The sequence below is a fragment of the Mustela nigripes genome, chromosome X, assembly GCF_022355385.1.
Source record: "Mustela nigripes isolate SB6536 chromosome X, MUSNIG.SB6536, whole genome shotgun sequence".
Classification (NCBI taxonomy): domain Eukaryota; kingdom Metazoa; phylum Chordata; class Mammalia; order Carnivora; family Mustelidae; genus Mustela; species Mustela nigripes.
The window spans coordinates 66,224,082-66,235,259 of NC_081575.1; the positions used below are offsets into that span (position 1 = coordinate 66,224,082).

General features: G+C 32.8%; 1 protein-coding gene across 5 annotated transcripts in view; it reads left to right on the forward strand.

Annotated features, from left to right (window-relative positions):
- The window catches only part of LOC132006842 (uncharacterized), a 41,102-nt gene that overhangs the window by 3,973 nt on the left and 25,951 nt on the right, over positions 1 to 11,178 (forward strand). Inside the window, exon 3 of one of the 5 annotated variants that reach the window (XR_009401237.1) lies at positions 5,063 to 5,457. The exons of the other annotated variants lie outside the window; for them this stretch is intronic. The gene's annotated coding sequence lies outside the window, so the exon portion shown is untranslated. Of the gene's footprint in view, positions 1 to 5,062; positions 5,458 to 11,178 lie in introns of those variants that run through there. 5 annotated transcript variants of the gene reach the window in all.

Below are 11,178 nucleotides of genomic sequence, written 5' to 3' on the forward strand. Positions count from 1 at the left end.
CCCAATGATAAAGTCTTGCATAACTATAGTACACTATCACAACCACAAAATTGACATGATACAATCTGCCCATCTTACAGAGTCCCACAGTTGTACATGTATTCATTTTGTGTGGGTGTATGTGTGTGTGAATTTAGTTCAATGCAATTTTACCACGGGCATAGGTTCATATGACTACCACCACAGACAAGATAAAGACCAGTTACATCACCACATCACCACAAGGATTCCTCCTCTTATCTTTTTAAAAAGATTTTATTTATTTATTTGAGAGGGAGAGAGAGAGAGAGCAAGCAAGAGAGAGCACAAGAGCAGGGGGAGGAAGAAGCAGACTCCCCACTGAGCAGAGATGCAATATGGGGTTCCATCCCAGGATGCTGGGTCTGTGTGTGTCTGTGCCTGTGTCCGTAAAATTCTTAGGGTTTTCTACATATAAATTTATGTAATGTGTGAATGAACACAGTTTTATCTATTCCTTTCTAATCTGGATCTTCTCCTTCCCTCTCTTTTTTCTTCTTCTTCTTCCACTTCTCTTTTTACTTCTCTTTCTCCCTCCCCCTGTCTCTTTTTCTGTCTCTGCCTGTTCCTTTTTTAAGGATTTCCAAAACTTAAATTAATTTTCAATTTAAGAATTAAATTTTCTTCTGTTGTTGATTTCTAATTTAATTCCAGTGTAGTTTGAGGATAAATTGTATGATATAAATCCTTTTAAATTTCCAGAGACTTGTTTTGTTGTTTTACCATATCATTTATTTTGGGAAAGTTTTATGTACATTTGAGAAGAATTTATATTCTGTTGTTATTGGTTGGATTGTTCTAAAACTGTCAGTTATATCTACCTTATAGTTCTGTTTATGTTTTCTATATCCTTTTTGATATTCTGTCTTATTTTGCTGTCCATTACCTAAATGGGTCATTGAAGTCTCCAGCTATTATTGCTGAATTTTCCATTTTTATTCACTTTTATTAATTTTTGCTTTGTATAGTATCCTTTTTAGATACAAATGTTTATAATTATTTTATTTTCCTGATGAATTAATCCTTAATCATTATGAAATACCCCTCTTTATCTCAAATAATAATGTTGGTTTATATTTTTATATTACTATGGACACTCCATCTCTCTTATTGTTACTGTTTGCATCATATTTTCTGTTCCTTTATTTTATTAAAAAATCTTTTATTGAGATATAATTGACATATAATGTTGTATAAGTTTGAGGTGTACAACATATTGACTTGATAAATTTATATCTCAATAGGATTGCCATTGTAGCATTAGGTAATACCTCTGTCATGCACATAACTGTCATTTCTTCTAGTGGTGGGAACAATTAAAACCTAGTCCTTAGAAATTTCAATGTTTATAATACAGTTTTTTTCACTGTGCTGTGTCTCCAGGTCTTACTTACCTACCAGTTGCAAGTATGTACCCTTAAGCAATACTTCTCCCATTTCCCCACTCCCCAGCCTCTTACAGCCATCAATCCACTCTCTGTGTTTTCAAGTTTACTTAAAAAAAAAGATTTCATGTATAAGAAATACTATACAGTATTTGTTTTCCTCTGTCTGAGTTATCTCACATAACATAATGTCTTCAAAGTCCATCTCTGTTGTAACAAATGGCAGAATTTCCCTTTTTTCTCATGGTGGAATAGTATTCCATTGTGTATACACCACATCTTATTAATCCTCTTATCCATTGATGGACACATATTTTCATATTTTGGTTATTTTGAATAATACTACAATAAATATGGGATACATATATTTCTTCAGTAACCTGTTTTCATTTCTTTTTTGATATATACCCAGAAGTGGGCTTACTGGATTATATGTTATTTCTATTTTTAATTTTTTGAGGACTTACCATATTAGTCTCTATAGTGGCTGAACAAATTTTATAATCCCACCAACTGAACAAGGGTTCCCTTTTCTCTGCTTCCTCGCCAATACTTCTTAATTCTAGCCTTCTTGATGACCACTATTCTGATAAGTGTAAGGTAATAATATCTCACTGTGGTTTTGACTTGTATTTTCCTGATGATTATTGATGTTGAGTACTTTTTCATGTACCTGTTGACCTTTAGGATGTCTTATTTGGAAAAAGAAATCTGTGTAATTTCTCTTCCCATTCTTCAATTAGAATTTTATTTGTTACTGAGTTGTATGAATACTTGAAAAATTTTGGTGTTTACATAATTTGATACATTTGATACATTATTTACTTTTTGATACATAGTTGGCAAATATTTTTTTCCATCTGTAGGTTGCCTTTTCATCTTGTTGAATTTTTTTTTTGTTTGCAATGCAGAAACTTTCAAGTTTGATCTAATCTTACTTGTTTATTTTTTCTTTCATTGCCTGTGCTTTTGGTGTAATATCAAAAAAAAAAAATTGCCAAGACCAAAGAATCAAGGAGATTCTTCCCTCTGTTTTCTTACTAGAAGTTTTATGGTTTTAAGTTTATGTTTAAGTCTTTAATCTATTTCAGGCCGATTTTTCTGACTGGTGTCAGATAGGGTCCAATTTTATGTTTCTGTATGTGGTTATCCAATTTTCCCAGCACCATTTGTTGTTGAAGACACTGTATTTTCTACATTGGATATTCTTGGCTCCCTTATTAAATATCAGTTTACCATGTATGGGGGGGTTTAATTCTAGGTTCTGTATTCTATTCTATATGTGTCTATTTTTATCAGTGCCATATGTTTTAATTATTGTAGCTTTGTAATATAGCTTGAAATCAGGAAGTGTGATGCCTCCAGTTTTGTTCTTTCTCATTATTGCTTTGTATATTTTGCATCTTCTATGTTTCCACAAATTTTAGGATTATTGTTCTATCTCTGTGAAAAATGTCATTGGGATTTCAATAGAGATTATTTTGAATTTATAAATGGCTGTTGGTAACATGGACTTTTTTTTTTTTAAGAGTTATTTATTTATTTATTTGACAGAGAGAGGTCATAAGTAGGCCGAGAGGCAGGCAGAGAGAGAGGAAGGGAGAGAGAGAGGAAGGGAGAGAGGAAGGGAAACAGACTCCCTGCCGAGCAGAGAGCCTGATGCAGGGCTCAATCCCAGGACTCTGGGATCATGACCAGAGCCGAAGGCAGAGGCTTAATCCACTGAGCCACCCAGGTGCCCCAACATGGATGTTTTAATAATATTTACTCTTTCAATCCATGAACACAGGATATCCTTCCATTCCTGTGTATTTTCTTTGATTTCTTTCAGCAAAGTCTTATAGTTTTCATTGTACAGATTTTTTATTTTCTTGGTAAAATTTATTCCTAAGTACTTCATTGTTTTTGGTGCTATTGTGAAAGTACTGCTTTCATTTTTGGGGGTTGCATATCCAGAAGAGAGATTGCTGGGTCATATGGTAGTTTTATTTTTATATTTTTTGGGGGAATCTCCATAGTATTTTCCATGATGGTATGTTAATATATAATATAGTATAATATAGTACTGGTAATATAATATAGTATAATATAGTACTGGTATAAAAACTGACACACAAACTAATGAAATAGATTGGAAAGCCAAGAAATAAATCCAAGAATATATGCATATATAGTCAACTAATTTTTTGAGAAAGGCAAAGCTTTCAGTTTCACCAAGTATGATGTTATCTGTGGGGTTTTCATATATGGCCTTATTATCTTGAGATAATTTCCTTTCATAGTTGTTGGATAATTTTATATTATGACGTGATGATAGAATTTGTTACATGATGTTTCTGCATCAATTGAGATGATCCTGTGGTATATTTTCATTCTGTTAATGTAGGATAAAATATTGATTGACTTCTGTATGCTGAACCATGCTTGTATTTGATCATAATGTATGATCATGTTAACATGCTGTTAAATGAGGTTTGCTAGTCATAGGGATTATTGATCTCTAGTTCCTTTCTTTCAATGTTTTTGTCTACCTCTGATCTCATGATAATGCTAGCCTTATAGAATGGATTAGGAAATCTTTGCTCTTCCTCAATGTTTCATAAGAGTTTGAGAAGGTTTAATGTTAATTCTTCTTTAAATGTTTGGTGTAGTTAACTCAAGGAAACCATCCGATGCAGGGCTTTTCTTTCTTGAGAGGTTTTTGATTACTAATTCCATCTCCATACTACTAATAGGTCTATTCAGATTTTCTATTTCTTCATGAATTTTCTTGGTAGATCATGTGTTTATGAAAGTTTGTCCTTTTCATTTAGGTTATCCAGTTTCTTGGTGGACAAATTTGCATATACTCTTTTTTATTTAAAGATTTTATTTATTTATTTGACAGAGATAACAAGTAGGCAGAGAGGCAGGCAGAGAGAGAGAGAAGGGGAAGCAGGCTCCCCACTGAGCAGAGAGTTGGATGTGGGGCTGGATCCCAGGACCCTAGGATCATGACCTGAGCTGAAGGCAGAGGTTTTAACCCACTGAGCCACCCAGGTGCCCCTCATATACTCTTTTAAAAATATACTCTTTTACAATCTTTTTATTTCTGAAATGTCAGTAGTAAGGTTTCACTTCATTACTGATTTAATAATTTTAAGTTTTTCCTCTTTTTACTTAGTCAATATAGGTAAAGTTTTGTCAAATTTGTTGATCTCTTCAAAGAACCAATTTTTGGTTTTGTTGATTTACTTTTTTTCTCTATCATCTGTTTCATTTGTTTCTGCTTCATTTTTTTTATCATTTTCTTTATTCTGCTACATTTGGGCTTAGTTTTTCTTTTTTTCCTAGTTACTTAACATGTAAATTTGAGTTGTTGATTTAAGATCTTTCTTCTTTTTTAGATATAAACACTTGTATCTATTAATTTCCTTCTTAGCACTGCTTTCACTGCATCCTATATAATAAAATTTTGTGTTATGTGTTTTGTTTTGATTCTCTCAAAGTATTTTTGAAATTTTCCTTGTGCTTTCGTTTTTGAGTGTTGTTTAATTTCCATATAGTAGAGAATTTTCTGTTTTTTTTTTTACTATTGATTTCTAGTATTATTCCTTTGTGAACAGAGTAATGCTTTGCATGATTTCAGCACTTTTAAATGTGTTCATATTGTTTTGTAGACTTAGAAGTCATCTATTCTGGAAGATGTTCCCTGGGCACATGAGAAGAATGTGTGTTCTGCTGTTGTTTCATGGACCATTATGTGTATGCCAGGTCTAGTAGATATATTGTGCAGTTCAAGACTTCTGTCCTCTTACTTATACAATGATTATTTTATGGATCCTGAATGTGGGGTATTAAATTCTCCGACTCTTATTGAGGGCTCTGTATTTCCTCTTTCAATTGTGTCTATGTTTACCTCATATATTTTGAGACCTGATGTTTGGTGTATATATTTTTAATTGTTATATATCCTTGGCAAATTGACTACTGGCAATATATAATGTCCTTTTTTGTCTCTTGCAGCAGTGTTTGACTTATTTTTGTTATTATACCCACCTTCAATCTCTTTTGGTTATAATTTATATGGTATATTTGTTTTTAAAATTTTAATTTAAGTATAATTAACACAATAAATGTTATATTAATTTTAAACATACAGTATGATTCCACAATTCTATATATTTCTGGTGTTTAGTTAGATAAGTGTACTCTGAGTACCCCTTATTTTACCCGTGCTTCCCAATTTTTTAATCTATTATTGAAGTGTAATTATTATTCAGTGTATAATGAATTTCCAGTGTATAATGTATTGATCTGAGAATTCTATACATAACTTACCAATATAAGTGTAGTCATAATCTGTCATCATACAACATTATTACAATATTACTGACTATATTCCCTATGCTCTTCTTTCCAATTCCAGGACTTACTTATTTTATAACTGAGAGTTTGTACCGGTTAGTCCCCTTCATCTATTTTGTCCGTCACCCCACCCACTACCCCTTTGGCAACCACAAATTTGTTCTCTGTATTTAAGACACCGTTTGTTGGTTTATTTCAGTTTTTAGATTCCTTCCACATGTAAGTAAAATCATATGGTATTTGTTTTTCTCTGTCTTATTTAACTTAGCATAATACCCTCTAGATCCATCCATGTTATTGCAAATGACAAGATTTCACTCTTTTTTATAGTTTTGTATTATTCCATTATTTGGTGTGTGTGTGTGTGTGTGTGTGTCTGTGTGTGTGTGTGTGCGCGCGCGCCAACTCTTTTTCATCCATTCTATCAATGGACTCTTGTGTTGCTTCCATATCTTGATTATTGTAAATAATGCTGCAAAGAACATAGGGTTGAATATATCTCTTCAGATTGGTGTTTTTGTTTTCTTTGGAAAAATACCTAGAAGTGGAATTGCTGGATCATATGATACTTCTATTTTTTAATTTTTTGAGGAACCTCTTAATGGCTTTCCATGGTGGTTGCATGAATTCACATTCCCACCAACAGTGCATGAAGGTTCCCTTTTCTCCATATCCTCACCAACTTGTCATTTTAATAATACTCACCCTAAAAGGTGTGAGGTGATATTTTCATTTCCCTGATGATAAGTGATGTTGAACATCTTTATTTTTTATTTTTTATAAACATTTATTTTTACCCCAGGGGTACAGGTCTGTGAATCACCAGGTTTACACACTTCACAGCACTCACCAAAGCACATACCCTCCCCAATGTGTTGAACATCTTTTAATGTGTCTGTTGGCCATCTGTATATCTTTTTTTTTTTAAATGTCTAGTCAGGTCCTCTACACATTTTTAAATCGAATTTGTTGTTTCTATCTCTCTCTCTCTCTCTCTCTCTCTCTCTGTGTGTGTGTGTGTGTGTGTGTGTGTGTTGAGCTGTATAAGCTCTGTATATGTTTTAGATATTAACCCCTCATAGGATATATTATTTGCACGTATCTTCTCCCCTTCAGTAGGTTGCCCCCCCTTTTTTGGTGGATGGTTTTGCTTGTTGTGTGAAGGCTTTTTGTTTTGGTGTAGTCCCAATAGTTTAATTTTACTTTCATTTCTCTTGTCTTGGAGACATATTCATAAATATGTTGCTAAGGCTGATGTCCAATAGATTACAGCCTATGTTTTCTTTTGGGAGTTTCATGATTTCAGGTCTCACACTTAGGTCTTTAATCCATTTTTAGTTATTTTTGTATATGGTGTAAGAAAGTGGTCCAGTTTCATTCTTTGGCATGTAGCTATGCAGTTTTCACAACACTGTTTATTAAAGAGACTGTCTTTTCTCCATTGTATATTCTTGCCTCCTTTTTCAAATATTAATTGACTATGTAGATGTTTACTTTTGGGCTCTCTATCCTGTTTCTTTTATCTATATGTTCATTTTTGCACTAGTACCATTCTATTTTGCTTACTATAACTGTAGTATATCTAAATCTGGGATTGTGATATATATCCAGTTTTGTTCTTCCTCAAGATTTCTTTGGCTATTCAAGGTCTTTTGCAGTTACAGGCAAATTTTAGAAATAGTTGTTCGAGTTCTGTGAAAAAAAAAATGCTATCAGTATTTTTGTAGGGGTTCCACTGAAACTGTAGATTGCTTTGGTAATACAAACACTTTGCCCATTTTTATTTGGGTTATTTTATTTATATATTTTAGATATTAACCCCTTATGAGATGTATGGTTTGCAAATATTTCTTTCATTCCAAATGTTATCTCTATTTTATTAATTAGTTCCAGGTTTTTAGTTTGATACAACCCTACTTATTTATTTATTTTTTTTGACTATGCTTCTAGGGCCAAATCCAAAAAATCATTGCCCAAATTAATGTCAAATTTTTCCCCTGTTTTCTTCCAGGAGCTTTATAGTTTTAGATCTTACATTTAAGTCTTTATCCATTTTCAGTAGGTTTTTGTGTATGACATGAGAAAGAGTCTAATTTTATTCTTTTTCATAGGGTTATCCAGCTTCACAATACCATTTATTGAAGAGAATATGCTGTTTCCATGTTTTTGGCAACTGTGTTGAAGATCAAATGACCATAAATCCGTGAATTAATTTTTGGGCTCTCTTCTGTTTTATTTCTCTATATGTCTGTTTTTGTTTTTGTTTTTTGCCAGTACCATACTGCTTTGATTACTACAGCTATCTAGTCTATTGTGGTTCCATATAAATTTCAGGATTTTTTCCTCATTTTTGTGAAAAATGTCATTGAGATTTTGATAGGGATTGCATTGAATCTGTATATCACTTTGTGTGTTATGCATATATTAATAATATTAATTTTTCCAATCCATAAACACAGGATATATTTCCATTTACTTGTGTCTTCAATTTTTCTCATCTGGGTTTTATAATTTTCAGTGTGCATATTTTTCACCTCCTTGGCTACATTTATTCCTAAATATTTTGTTGTTTCAGATGCTATAGTAAATAGGATTATTTCCTTCACTTCTTTCTCAGATAGTTTGTTGTCAGTGCATATAGAAAAATAGCTGATTTTGTGCATTGATTTTACATCCTACAACTTCACTGAAATTATCTATTATTATTAAATTATTGTTTCTCTTTTTTTATTTTTAATTTTAATTCTAGTATAGTTAACATATGGTGTTATATTAGTTTCAGTTGTACAATGTAGTGATTCTACAATTCCATACATCACTGTGTGCTCATAACAACAACTGTAGTCCTTAATCCCCAACACCTATATAACTCATTGACCCACATATCTTTCCTCTGGTAACCATAAATTTGTTATCTACAGTTACAAGTCTGCTTCATGGTTTATCTTTTCTTTCTTTCTCTTTTTTTAAAAAAAATTCCACATATGAATGAGGTCATATGCTATTTGTCATTCTCTGACTGACTTATTTTGCTTAGCATTATACTCTCTAGCTCCATACATGTTATTGCAAATGGCAAGACTTCATTCTTTTTGGTGGCTGAATAATATTCCATTGTATACATATACCATATTCATCAATTGATGGGACACTTGGGCTGCTTCCATAATTTTGCTATTGTAAATAATGCTGCTATACACATAGGGGTGTGTGTATCCCTTTGACTTAGCTTTTTGTATTTTTGCGGGGGGGTAAATACCTGGTAGTGTAATTACTGGATGCTAGAGTCGTTCTGTTTTTAACTTTTTGTGAAACCTCCATGTAGTTTTCCAAAGTGGCTGTACCAATTTGCATTCCCACCACCAGTGCAAGAGAGTTCCTTTTTTCCCTACGTCCTTGCCAACACTTGTTGTTTCTTGTGATTTTGATTTTTGCCTTTCTGACAGATGTAAGGTACTATCTCTTGTGATTTTGATTTGCATTTCCCTGATAATGAGTGATACTGAACATCTTTTCATGTGTCTATTGGCCATCTGTATGTCTCCTTTGGAGAAATGTCTGTTCATGTTTTCTGTCCATTTCTTAGTTGGATTATTTGTTTTTTGGGTGTTTAGTTATATCAGTTCTTTATATATTTTGTATACTAACTATTTCTTGGATGTGTCATTTGCAAATATATTCTCCCATTCAGTAGGTTGCCATTTAGTTATGCTAATTGTCTCCTTTGTTGTGTTGAAGCCTTTTATTTTGATGTAGCCCCAGTAGTTTATTTTTGCTTTTATTTCCCTTGGATCCGGAAACATATCTAGAAAGGTGTTGCTATGACCAGTGTCTGAGAAACTACTGCCTGTGCTCTATTCTAGGATTTTTATGGTTTGAGGCCTCACATTTAGGCCCTTAATCCATTTTGAGTTTATTTTTGAGTATGGTTAAAGAAAGTGTTCCAGTTTCATTGTTTTGCATGTTGATGTCCAGTTTTCCCAACACCATTTGTTGAAGAGAATGTCTTTTTCCCATTGGATATTCTTTCCTGCTTTGTTGAAGATTGGTTGACCATATAGTTTTGGGTTCATTTCTGGATTTTCTATTCTATTCTATTGATCTCTGTGTCTATTTTTATGCCAGTACCATACTCTCTTGATCACTACAGCTTTGTAATATAACCTGAAGTCTGGAATTGTGATACCTTCAAATTTTGTTTTCTTTTTCAAGATTGTTTTGGGTATTTGGTTTCTTTTGTGGCTCCATACATATTTTAGGATTGTTCTAGCTCTGTGAAAAATGCTGGTGGTATTTTGGTAGGAATTACAGTAAATCTGTAGATTGCATTGGGTAGTGTAAACGTCTTAACAATATTTGTTCTTCCAAGCCATGAGGATGGAATATCTTTCTATTTCTCTACATCATCTTGAGTTTCTTTCATCAGTGTTTTATGATTTTCAGAAAACAGGTCGTTTACCTCTTTGATTAAGTTTATTCCTTGGTATTTTATTGTTTTGGTGTATTTTTAAATTTTTAAATTTTTATTAATTTCACTTTCTGCTACTTCATTAATATTGTATAGGAATGCAACAGATTTCTGCACACTGATTTTGCATGCTACAATTTTACTTAATTTATCAGTTTTTTGTTGGAGTCTTTAGAGTTTTCTATATAGAATATCATATTATCTGCAAATAGTAGGAGTTTTATTTCTTCCTTACCAATTTGGACGCCTTGTATTTCTTTTTGTTGTCTAATAGCTGTGTCGAGAACTTTCAGTACTATGTTGAAAAACAGTGGTGAGAGTGGACATCCTTTTCTGGTTCCTGACCTTAGTGGGAAAGCTCTTAGTTTTTCTCCTTTGAGTATGATGTTGGCTGTGAGTTTTCCATAAAAAGCCCTATTATATTGCAATATTTCCCTCTAGTTCTTTGTTGAAGGATTTTATCATGAATGGCTTTTGTACTTTGTTAAATGCTTTTCTGCAGCCATTGAAAAGATCATATGGTTTTTATTTTCCATTAATGAGGTGCTATATCATGTTGACTGTTTTGCAAATATTGAACCACCTTTGCATCTCTGGAAGAAAGTCCATTTGATCATGCTGTATTTTTTAAAATATATTTTTGTATTCAGTTTGCTAATAATTTTTTTAAATTTATTTTTTATTTTCAGCATAACAGTATTCATTACTTTTGCACCACACCGAGTGCTCCATGCAATCTGTGCCCTCTATAATACCCACCACCTGGTACCCCGACCTCCCAACCCTTGCCCCTTCAAAACCCTCAGATTGTTTTTCAGAGTCCATAGTCTCTCATGGTTCACCTCCCCTTCCAATTTCCCTCAACTCCCTTCTCCTCTCTAACTCCCCATGTCCTCCATGCTATTTGTTATGCTTCACAAATAAGTGAAACCATATGATAATTGACTCTCTCTGCATGAC